Source organism: Bombus affinis, chromosome 1, assembly GCF_024516045.1.
Source record: "Bombus affinis isolate iyBomAffi1 chromosome 1, iyBomAffi1.2, whole genome shotgun sequence".
Taxonomy (NCBI): domain Eukaryota; kingdom Metazoa; phylum Arthropoda; class Insecta; order Hymenoptera; family Apidae; genus Bombus; species Bombus affinis.
Genome location: NC_066344.1, coordinates 6,117,055 through 6,130,268, shown reverse-complemented (window position 1 = coordinate 6,130,268; position 13,214 = coordinate 6,117,055). Strand labels below are relative to the sequence as shown.

Genomic DNA, 13,214 nt, shown 5'->3' with positions numbered 1-13,214 from the left:
AGATACGATGGCAGGGGAACCAGGCGAATCGAGAATCGACGAAGGAGTCTTTATTTTTGTTCCACAGCCGAAAATCTATGCTGTACGTGAGCGCGCGCGTGTTCAATACGACGCCCCGTGTTATCTTTGTACGCTTTTGAAACTGGACCGACCGGATCGGACGTTCTCCGTCCAGGTGTCATACACGATCCTCTTAACCCCCTTTTTATTTTGCTTTGGGAAAATATTAGGAGAAGAATCTTCGTGGGGGACCGGTGGTCTATTTATCGGGTGCGAAGTTGTTCGTTTGTTGCTTCGATCAGACGTTACCCTTTCGATTTCATTCGCCGGTGAGAATGGCGAGGGGCGATGAATCGGTTGCAACGGTGCTCCGCGTTTCTAATGATTTATATTTTGAGGTATCTCGGGTGTCAGAATTTTAATTGTTCGCTTCACAATATGTCGTTGTACAATATGGCGTTGGTATATGCTACAGAGAGATGCATTGTGTTGTGTATACGCAGAAAGAGCAATGTTTTAACGAGAGATTTATCGTAGACGCTATGTGTATTTTTATGTAAATTCGGAAAGTACGACGTTTCATGTAAGAATGAGACTTTGAAAATTTGTCCCGAAACGTAAGGTACAATTTTATTTGAGAAGAAACGTAAGATTTTGCGTTATATCCTGTCTCTGTAATTTTTATTTTCGACGCACACGCACGACGCGATCTTGAATATCTGAAATATAACTCTATTCACAAACTTTCTACCTCGAAATAGCTCTCGTTACTACAAACATTTCTTCGTAATTGTCTCTTTCTTTGTTGTCACTTAGCCAGAATATTGGAAAGGAATACTTTCACCAGTCCTCAAGATTTCATTTAATTCGATTTCTTCAAACTACTTTGCTCTTTCCACTTGATGCCTTGTAAAATTACATCGCACGTTCACGCTAATCGGTGAAATTTCAGAAAATCCTCGCGTGTCGACCACCTCCGGTCGTTTTGAATAAGCAAACGCTGTGAACAGTTTAACAAGAAACGCGTGCAGCATCCTAAACGCCATTAGAGTAACACCAGACAAGCCTCGCCTTTCGATATAAACATTAACCTGGCTGATCTTTCCGTGGTGCTCCACTCGCTGCCATTCTGGTCGCGATCGAACGTTTCGAAAGCAACTTTTTGATAGGTGGCTCCGTTAGTGACGAAATGATTCAGCATCGAATGGGTCGAGCCGGTTTTTGCCAGGCCCGGTCTCTCGGTAACACTCGGCTCAAGGTTCGCGGCGACATAATGTTTCAATGTAATGGGACGATAAGAAAGGGAACACGCGAGAAAAACGTACGCCCTGATCGAAATTGGCAAGTAGGCGGTTTAACGAAGCGCAATTTAGTTTCTTCTTTGAGCTGGCCGGAGCCTAGCAGCTGGAAACCGATCGTCCGGCTACCGAAGACCTATCTACCCGGTGATCTGTGGAAACTTGGACAACGGGTAATTACAAAAGTTACCGTGCCACGGTAGGCAAATAGTAGGCCATCCGTGAAGGCAGACGAGCCTCGGCATGTCCCGAGTGATTTAACGCGTCTCGAAAGACACGATGGCATCCGTCAGTCTTTCGATGGACGTTGTTCTCGTTCTCGCGTAATCGTTCGCTTTTCTTGAATGAAATCTTTTTTACGTTCTCTTATGGCCCTTTCTTTTTCTTCGGTTACCCTCCGCTGTTGCGCCGTAAGCCTATTTTACTAAGGCAATTTCGTATCGTTACTCGGGGAAAGAGCAATTTCGCCTGTCCGGTTGCCGGTTACCAGATTTAATACGCGGTTCTCGAGTAAATGCGTAGTGTATCGCGCAGCAGCGGATAACCGTGGTCGCGATCGGTTTTTACCGCGATTCGACGCAGGAGTTCAGGCGACAGACGTTGATATTTTATTTGCTCGTTGACGGATGACGCGTGTTATTAAATCAATACATCCCTTTGTCGGCGAGCGCGGCTCAGAAATTGCACCGAGTCTCCACGAGACGTGGGACGAGGTTCAATTATTGGCGTTCGCAATACGGATGGAACGAATCTTCAGAATTTAAGGAATGCGCGCTTATGTTCTTCCGCGAGTCAGTCCTCCTCTTCTTTCTTGCGCGTCGCACCAAGGGAACAGACGTCGCGAAATGAATTGTTACGTTTCTTCGGGGCATTGCAATTTGACTAATGTAACGTTGCTCGTTCTGCGACACGTCGTCCTGCGTGCTCAATTCATCCCATCAGATTTTTGCGCGTCTTTACGACTGTCCATCCCGACAGATGTGGAAATGAATACCATTTAACATCATGTCACAAACCGATTATTTGCCGAGTACTTATATCATCCTTTGATAATGGCAACTTTTTAGCAAGATACGATAAATAGTTATTGTGTTCCGTCTGCTACGAATTCTTTGCAAGAATCTTAAGCGTTCCAATGGTACGTGCTGTAGGTTATTTAGCAATTAAATGAAAAAAAAAACTTGTTAGTTGCTTAACAGTGGCCTCACGTATTGCAGAGACTGGTCTTGATATGTAAGGGAAGACGTACACAATTTTAGTGGAGGTACTGAATGGCAAGTACCTTATTGTGTCATTCCTTTCTGAGAGAATTCGGGAGGAAGATATCGAATTGCATAAAGTATATATCTGTTTTGCTTTAGATACATTCAAGAGGGTATTTTGGTCATTCTTGTCTCTTACGCGTTAACATGCACTCTATATATTTAAACCAAACGAGGTAAAACTCTCTCTCCTATTAATGGTTTCTAGATTGTGGAAAAAAATATTTTTTTGCCGATCATTGGTAGTAGAAACGCGTCTTTCCGATTTTTTGGAAGAAAACGTAACATACTAAAAATTAGAAACGCATTTACCAAAACCAAGTACGTTTACCATTAACAACAATCAATTAATTAACAACATCTTAAAGTACGATGTTGCTTACGTGCAATCAAGCGTGAAAAGGTTAAGATAAATCAATTCTCACCCTAGATTTCTACAAAATCCCCGTATAAGATTGTTCAGTGAGCTCAAAGAAATATCACGCACGTTTCATTTCTCCTGCGAGATGAATCTCTGCAGTCAGTTCCTGCATCGCCATTTCCTTCCTTTCTTCCTCGGCTTTTCGTCACGCGCATAACGCATAATCTAAAACAAGCTGAGAGCTCGCGTGCTTTTCACGACCACCGAGAAGAAGCAACCGGCCGACAATTGGCCGCGTCTCGTCTATTTTCTCAGACCAGTTGTTCGCGCGGTCCGCGTCCATCCGCGTGCACATATAGCCGCGTACGTGACACGGTCGTTTCCGAGGAGAAGCGAAAATGCCCTCGGCTCGCGGATACAATTATAACAGCGGAGCAGTTCGCGCTGTGTCTCTGCGCCAACAGTCGTGCCCTTTCTCACGGTCGAGATCGCGAGGTCGCGAGAGAAGTCTGGCCGAGTCGGACGTAAAAGTTGGCGGTAGGCACCTAAGTCGGCCTCTCCTTCGGCTAAACACACGCGAAAGCGCCGCTTCGCTCGAAAGCGTCCTGGCGTAAGTAAGTTACAGTCGAAGCCGTCCGGAGCGACACTCGTGCGGCGACACGGACATTACACCGAGGCCCAGCCGCGGGTAAATCGCCGGATAAAGAGTGCGGAGCGGCGCTCGCTCGGCCGTCGGGCCACACGATTATGCAAACGCAACTTCTGCTTAAGGTTTTCCCGATCGTACGAGCGGAAGAGCCGTGCGAAACGAGCCCACCTCGGCCTCGCTTTTACGACCTTACCGAGAAATTGATGGATAAAAAGGGACATCGAGATCGCACCACTCGCAGAGTTACGGGTCTATTTGTGACGCGGAGCCGGTATATAGTCTCCCTCCGTATGTAGCCACTTTTGACTACACGCCGGTACTAAGGGAATTTTATTAACGACGCGATGCCACTTGTTGGTGTGTGTTGTCGTTATTCCTAGCGCCTTAAGTGGAACGAGCTTGGAGGATTCGGAGAAGTCAGTCGTTACGGTGTCGCGTAACTCTTCCTTTCGGTCTCATTATGGGGAGATGAGCAGCATGAGAAGTTTATGACGTTTGGTAGAGAAATCTGCTGAAGTTGTGTCGTTACGAAGTTCGAAGTGTTGGTAGGTTTTGTAGAAGTTTGGATTGTAGTAGTGACTTCTAGAACGGTTAGTTTCTGATCTGCAAAAGCGTCGATAATCGGTGTTTCTTGAATCTTTTCTTTCGATTTATTTTATTTTTTCCAAACAAGTAAATAAAATTGTATCATCGAAAACGAAGATATATCAACCATGAATGAGAATTCGAATTGTATCGATGAAATACCCGCGTTGGTGACTGGATCTGTATATTACCGATACTGCAGCAGCAATCAGTGCGATGACTTTAAACGTCGAAAAGTCCGGCATTGCTTAAGAAAAAGCCGTCAGAAATCAAAGTTACTTAGCAAAAAGATCTTCGTACCTCGAGCAAGTGACTGTTACATATAATTCTGCAAGTTGTACGCCAAACTGATCTCCGTTTGCGCTTCACTGAAGCCATTGAACACGTTTTTCGAGTCATTGAATAACAGACACCGATTCACCGAACGATCGAGCCGAGAGGAGTGAACGGGAAGAAAGAAGGAGCTAATAAATGCCAATGTATACCACCAAACACGTCTCGACGATCCACGATAAAACCTGAAACCTCTCCATTACGAAAGACACTGGCAAAAATATCGCTTCTTCGTTTGCCATTCGGAGGCAAGATCACGTAAAGGAAAGAAAAAGCAAGGTCCATCGGAGCGAAAGAAATCGCGTTCCCGCGATCACGAGGGAACTCCGCGCGAGCATCGCATCGTGCGCATCGGGGAATATACCGCGCCACGTTGGAAACGCTGCAACACGAAGGATTAAAACGCGGCACCGCGATTCCCGGTTGCATACCGCGGCTCCACGGCACTCGGGGGCCCAGTTTAAGTTACGTACGCAGCGATCCTGAGTGACACATGAGAACCGTATAGGACGTGGGACCGGCGCGACGCCGAGTAGCGTGCCGCATATATAGGTATATAGAGGCATGGCAGGCGCCTTGAATGGAGACCATTAACTTCAAACGTATATTATTCAAGCCATTCAGACACGAGGAAATCGTCCCTGCTCTGCATAAGGACGAGCGTAGAGAAACGGGCTTGACATGGGCCCCAGAGTAGCACCGGCTCGCCAGTTCGCTTATGAATCCTCGCATACATATGTATCGTCTATTATTGTGCGATGCTTGTCGAGCTACCGTCAAGTAGACGTCACCCGCGTCCGCTACCTTCGTATCGCCGAATTTAAACGATCGTATCGTCCGTGCACCGTTTACTTCGCGATTTATTCGTACTTTTCGGTGGAATTTTGCAACTGCTTTCATTGCTAGTGAAACGAAGAATATGTAGGATAAGTTAAAGTTACTCGAGTGAAGTTAAATAAGTCGACTCGTAATTCGATAAGTTTGGCCATAAATAATTTTTTGACCGATTCACCGTTGAAGATTAGACACGTTAATTCGTTATTCATGCGGTGACAAACAGTGAAATACGTTATATGCATTGACGGCTATAGTTGATTTGATGTTAATATTCTCAGTTGTAATTACCGTAATTCAGTAACGCGTATATTACTTTATTTCTGAAAATTATCTTTTCGTTTAGGTGTTTAGTTTTAGTTCTTTATACGGTGTTTATAGAATACCGTCTCGCTGACTCAAATTAATCCTACCGTGAAATTGTGAATTGTTGCGTCTGATATGTTGCTTGATATTAAGGAACAACGGTGTCTTCTAATATACAACAGGTTTGATTAAACTGTGCATAGTTCGAGATTGAGATTTAAAATTGTCGAAGTAATTGCTTCTAGGAAAACTCTACATCCTTTTCTTTTGTATACCCGTGACCTGGACACCACCACCGTTACGAACAAAATAGAAATTAGTGCAGCAAAAAAATGAAGAAAAGGAGAGGTCCATATTATTGTGCTCTTGAATATGAATGTTGTTTTGAGTTACAAAGTCTAAAAACAAAAGAGCTGTAAGTAGAATTTTATTACTGTTTCTTGTAACTTTCAACTAGAGTTACACAGCAAGGTTAATGTTTTGATAATACCCTTTGCTATAAATGTATCAACGTGCTTCATATCATCTTCTATTGTGATGTAACACTGCTAAAGTATTGATCTGGAACAGCATACACAATACCTGTATTTATACTTATATTTACTTCAATATATATTTCTATTACAAATCCATCCACGCGTTCCTCTATCAGATAGCCTCAATAAAAATATTGAAGCTTAGGTGATTCAAGCACATTATACTTCCTACTACGACTGTGTAGAATATGTAGAGAAGAAATTGAGAAAGGTGGTGTTACGAATCAGTGAACGTGATTCGAGGATTTATCACGGAACTATGGGATTGATAAAGATAGACGGCTGATGAGATCTTTTATTTATGTTAGAAACATCGATGTCGTAACTGGATGGATCGGTGCTCGTATCTGGAATATGGTTTTGCGAATTATTACTTAATAAAGACTGTGAGAGGAGATTGGCGTCGACATTTTTGCCCTGAGCTATTATTCGATGTGGGAAGAAACGCTTACTTCAGCCATTTGGATAAATTAATTTGCTTTGCGATGAACGAATAATCGCCTTGCAGGTAGAAACGTGTGTTATTAAACAGAGGTACGTGAGAACAATAAAGGAAGAAAATATACCTTTACGAAGATTTGGTAAAATGATGAAACAATAAAACGATAAAATTGGATTTTGGTATAAGAAACTTGTATATATACGATCTTAACCTTAGTAATTAATTAGAATTAAAGAAATATGACCAAAACAAATATGCATATGTAATTAAAAATTGAAATATTCTCAGTCGTTAAGATATATATCTTCTATTGATGTTAGATACTTTCTTCCAATTTCTCGACCATTTATGATAGATGAAACAATTCCTATTGCATATCTGTATCTTGAATTTCTTTCCAATCCCTAAGACGTTCTTTTTCACTTAGAGCTCAACTATCCTTTCAAAAATCTATATCGTTTATAACGTAATATAATGTCATGGTATTATCGCTAGGAATACATTAAACCGTTTTAGTTTAAATTTAGTTTCGTAAGATAAATGCAGTATTAGAGATGCACTTTATCGATTAGCGTCGTAGTTATGATCATCTTCGGAATGTTAAATTAACTGTAGACGCAATGAAAGACAATGAGACGCTTCTCTGAATTTTAAGCAACAAAGTATAGAAAAATACACGATTGGATAGCACTAAAAAAGAATACAAAAATTTCATCTACCTTCGATATATAAATTTATCTTCCGTTTGAGCGCAAACCGTCGAATAAAATAGAGCCGCGGATTGCCTAAAACGACGAGAAACGCGCCACTCCCCATTCTTTACATATTACCACAGCAATTTACCATTGCAAATGTTTACGTCGGTAGAAACATGTTCTAATCGTCGCAGCTCGAATTCTTACCACAGCAATCCGTCCTAAAAAGCAGCGGCGGCAAGACCGAGGCAATCTCACGCTTCTAGTCCGCGTGTGTACCACACCTTGCCACATATGGAAGACTCCCGGCGAATCGTTTCGAAACGGTATCAACGAGCAAGGTAATCTGCTGAAAAGCAACGTCGTAAAGGGTCCAACTTTCTCCCGTATTCAACAGCCTGAAAAGCCTCTTCGGGATACATGTCGGCGCTTTTTCGCCAGGCGATATACGCGATATATACGCGCTTTCGGCGAGGTCGAGACTGGGAAACAATGGGCCCGGATATGCTCATGGGTCGTCGTTAAGAATACGGAATCTGCTCTATCGGACGGTATTGCATATTATCTGGCCTGCCAGGGGGTACTGGTAGTGAGTATGGGCGAGCCAACGAATTATCATGGTAATCACAGAACGGTAGCCGCTGGTACTCAGAGGTCAGACCGATGCCACTAGATTGCACTGCTTCGAGGTACTCGTAGGTGGACACTGCCTATGGTATACAGTGGTATCCTGTGGTGTAACGCGACTACACTGTAATGGCTCGTACCGATTCTATAGCTGAACATTGCTCCCTAGGAAATGGAGTAACGCGTGTACTACAGCCCGTGGATTCCGTACTGGAAGCTTTGAGCAACTGCTGTTTCGTGACAGTACAGAAGTTCTTAAGGGGATCCAACTGGTTTTTGGTGTTTCGAAAAATTTAACAGCTTGGCCGGTGAGTAACTGTAAAATAACGTGGTAAAATAACTCGCACCGTGGAGAATGACAATGAAAAGCTGGTGGAATAATGAACGTAGTTTTCGTTTTCACGTATTCCGCGAGGAAAGTATCGTATAGAATGAAAATGGTTACGAGGAAAAACGAAATATTATGTAATGGAAATTGAACGAAATTTTATATTTACTCAAACATTGACTCTGTTGTATAGATACTATAAATCTTTACAAAGTAATTCTATTCAACCGTAAAGATGAAGTTTGGCCAATTCTATGCTATTATTAAAGATGTTTTAAAAGCTGGAAATCTAGTTTTTGATAAACTTATTTAACAAATTTTTCATTGAAAATTTACGTAAGATTGGTTATTAAATTAATGGCGAGAGGATTCGTGGATTCGTTTGATGAAAGTGCAAATAGACGATCACGAGCAAGAAACTCTCTCGTTCGGATTGAGAATCGCTGGCTGCCTGCGGAGATAAGAAAGTCGTGATCCTGGGTAGTGCAGCACCGCATCGTAAGAGATACACATCTCGTATGCTCCGAATTAATAAATAATAATGCAATATTGTTGGCTGAGCTGACTCGACCTACCGGTCAACTGCCGTACGGTACGTATCGGCTTTAGCCAAAAGATTTCGCTAGAACGTTCGCGTTATGCGCATCTGTGCTTAATGTTTTTCGTTCACAAAATATTTTTAATTTGTCGAAAATTCGACGATCGATCGCTATCAATATCGGTTTTTTATATTTTGCTACAAATGCTGCACGAAAGACGGAATATGAAAATTATTTGGTTATTATTCTAGATTCTAGAAGAATGTACTGCTTGTTCGAAAATAAGGATCAAAGATATTAAACGAATATCCCGAAAAGAATTTGAGAAATTCCAGAGAATCTATTGCCACAGTTGAAGCAAACTTACAAGGATTGTTTTATATCGTAGCGTGTTTTTATGAAATTACAATGTGCTCCTTGAATGTGATATTTCAAGAAAGAAATAAGAAGCATCGCGCTTGTTCATCTTAGCATCGTATATTTTTTGGGTCGTGGGAAAGATATTCTTTATCATAATAGAAACGTACGTTCTTCGATGCGAATGAAATTTCAGATCAGTTTCATCGAAAGCAAATACATTTATCATTTCGCTAGATAATAATTTAAAGCACAATGTTGTGTGTATTCAACTGCCGTGAAAGGGTTACAGATACAGTAGTGAGAAGAATATCGAATTGGTCTTACAATTAGCGTATTTACACCTGTTCTTAGAATTACCTTTAAAAGATAGACAGTACAAATCTCTATAAATTTGATAAATCTGCAGAGATTGAACCTGTGACTTTCTTAACGCTATATTTTACTTCTCGATCTCGTCCGCTTAACGTGTCCGCACGAACGCGCGTTTGTATCCGTACGTTTCTATTATCCGTAATGAGTGTGAACTTTACCTCGGAACATGACAGTGATAGATCATTTCGCCGGGACTTTTTTCATACGACGTAACAACCGACGATGCCAGAAAACGCGCAAATAGCATTTAATAGTAAAACAAGCCCGCTATAAATTAACCGCGGGCCTGAAGTGCGCGTAATCGCTCACTAAATGCATCAGAGGCCGTAATCACATTCCACGCAGGTCGCACCGAGAAGAGAGATACATCGAGTCTTGAACGCTTTTGCAAAACCGTGAAACAGTTGCAGAAAATCATGTTATCGAGACGGACAAAAACAATCGTGGAACTCGTTTGAGCATCGTACTTTGATCATCGAGTGTACTTCTTGCTTCCGCGAGTCTTAAAACCGTCGCATTGAGCCCACGAACAAAAATCTGCCAACTGTAATTTATCAAAACCGTGATTGCTCCGTCTGAACAAAAATGATTTCCCTTGTTTGCTCGTGGAAACGGCTACATAAAACGCGCGTCTTTCATCAACGCGGAAACCGCTTGATAAACTCGTTTCGCTCGTAAAAATCGGCATGCGAGAAACGTCGAATGCAGCGAAGCGAAGTTTTTGAGGTGGGACGTATCCTCGTGGAGAACTGGCTGAAGTAAAAATGGCGATGAAACGCGTCCGTGGTTGCTGGAGAGAAGGGTGAGTCGAAAAGACGACACGTCGCATGTCAAATGTCAGACACACCGCGATAAGGATCTCGAAGAGTCCCCGAGAAGGTACGAGGTTGTCGGTGTCGGGAGCGACGTGGTCTCTCGCATGGACTCATTACCGAGCCTGCAGGATACGTGCAGGATGCGCATCGGCTTCAGACGACGCTCTATTATGCCGCGAAACAATGGTCGTCGTGGCACGGCCTTACACTTGCCGAGAAATAGTTGGTACGTTAAGACAGCAACCATTTCAGGGCAGTAGCAAGGCTGTACCGGTAACATGCTTCTTCATAGAGCCGCCATATAATGGAATATAATCGGAATATGGTGCAGCGTGCGAGAAATACGACGTGTCGATTCCATTTCCGGTGCTTTCTATTTCGACGCGTTCGCGAGAGAAATAGAGGATACTGACATCGTGGAATGTTTCACTGAAGTAAGAGAATCTCATGAAAGTTCTCTAGAACGTGAGTTGCTTTGATAGTTGAGCTATTCAGAGTCCAAATGGTTAACTTCATTTTTCTTAGTGCCATTTAGCGTCGAAATATTTGATCGATACTTATCTTGTATAATTTTATCTCTTTTACCTGTTGTTTTTCGCGGAGTAAACCGATTTCGATCATTATAATTTGATTCCGTGGAATCTAGCGATTTAGTTGATCTCGTGTATTGTATTAGATATTTTTGTTCGTGAAATTATGATAGATACCATTTATCATACTTATTGTTAGCTGTTTATTTTCTAGGATATAATTTTCCGCGATTATATAATCTCAGATGTTGTTAAACGTTAAAGTTCTTAAACACGCAACTTATAATATCAATATGAGAACAACTGTACCTTCTAAAGAGAGTTTAATCTATCCACTTTGAGTGGGAAAAATATCAAAGATTGCACACGTTCGAACGATGAAAAATGATAAATAAAAACGATAGCATTAGAAATTTTAATCATTTGAGAATTTACTTCTATCTCAATTGTTGCGTAAACACATTTACAAGCAACCCTTCTGCAGAACACTGACAATAACTATACTCTGCCTCGGAGCGTTCAGAAAGGTCATGCGATATTCTTCTAATGGCCGGTGAATGGATTGTATATACAAATGCACGAAATTGCTGTATTCTCATTGACCACATGTACCGCACGTTTCTATGTAATATCAAAATGCTGCATATCGGAATGGTACGGAATATGCAGTGAGTCATCTCGATTTACGCAGTAGCGTTGGGAGAGAAAACGGTTTAGATATAAACTCAAATTCTAACGATACAAGCAAACAATGTTTCTCCGATTGTATTCCATATTCGCCGAAAATTGACCGTAAAGTTACAACATTATCCACGTGTTGCAATGCAAAATTTTCATTTAAATTATCTAATTACACAATGCTATATTTTAGATTAATATTAAGCCACAAAAAATGTTGAAATTGTGAGAAAGGTAACAAAATAATATTTGTACCAGATACGAAGAGTTATAATTAAATCTATACAACGTCATGAAACAGTTTCTCATCAAATAAATTCTTCTATACAGTCTATTTTTAACATTAATTCCATCAAAATTAGTATTTTAATATTCGTACTTGTCTTGGACTAGAACAGATTTACATCGTGTCTGACTAGATACGTTCTCATGTTACTGTAACTCCTGTTGTAGTATTAATTCATAACGTATAACCAATTAATCATCAAATTACATACAAGGTTCTTGAAATGTTAAACGACATGAAATTGTTCTGCTGGTACGGTTGAAAGTTCTAGATTAACTTCGTCAAAAGAATGAGGAAGCATGTTGAAGACACAACCGTGGCGCGTCCCGTCGTTCGCGGGTAACAGTGATTTACGCGTGATAATTAATTTTCAATTAGTTTGGTGCACGCGTTTGCTTAAGTGGCACTTAAGGATTGTAATAAAGTTAATGGTTCATCTGTAATTAGAGTGCTGACCATTGGAAGGTGTACGCATCAAATCGCGAGAACCTCTCGGTTCTTTTGTGTACTAACCAGCATCCTTTCATGTGCTAGCTATTTCTTTGCTAACAATAAGACAACTAGAATCTAATTAACGTCCCGTGTATGAGTAATAAATGTTAATAAATCATGGCAAATAGTGCGCATCGGGCAAAAAGAGCAAATAAAATTGGATGATCGCACAGCCCGTTGTACCTTTGTTGGATGTTTCAGTTTCGTATTACATCTGAGAGATCCGCAAAAATATCTCTTGGAAATTTATGTTATCGTTACAAGTTATATGCTATAGTGGTGCATCTGCAAATATGAATCATTGTACGTTATACGTCTCTTCTGAAGTTACATCTTTGGATCAATTACACATATACTCTTATAGGCGTTTTATCTTATAGTTTCACAATTATTTCAATCTATGTATGGCTCAATTTAATTAAGAAATTATGAATTTTCTTCTATTCAATTCATTGAAAATATTTTTAAAAGTGTTTGTAATACTGATTGTTAGATATCGCTGCACATTAGATGATGCGATACATTGGAAATATTAATATTCCTTTTATCGTGTGGTTTAGCATTATAATATACTCTTCTAGTCTTACGAAAAGATCAGTTTTCAGTAATAAAATGATCTGTAATTTCTTACTTATTCCCCTTGCCAATTCCAATTAGATAATAGAGCTTTCTGGTTTTCTTAAAATTTCTTTCTTTCTCCTAATAGTTTGTTCACTGTCATTTATAAAAAAAATACTTCCGCGACCTGTCTTTCATTCCACTTTGTATTCAATTTTCCCATTTTTCAAACTTAACCTAACAAATTTTCCCTTGACCCGAAAGACAATCGAGAAAGTTAACTTATCCAAAAATTTTTCCAAACAATTTCGTAATACAAATTCTCCGA

At 40.7% G+C, this 13,214-nt stretch overlaps 1 protein-coding gene and 1 long non-coding RNA gene across 2 annotated transcripts in view; one reads left to right on the top strand and one right to left on the bottom strand.

Moving 5' to 3' along the window:
• The window catches only part of LOC126920897 (protein cortex-like), a 250,975-nt gene that overhangs the window by 23,048 nt on the left and 214,713 nt on the right, over positions 1 to 13,214 (top strand). The gene's annotated exons all lie outside the window — the stretch shown is intronic.
• Positions 1 to 13,214, bottom strand: part of LOC126920935 (uncharacterized) — a 216,223-nt gene that overhangs the window by 11,977 nt on the left and 191,032 nt on the right. The window lies entirely within an intron of this gene.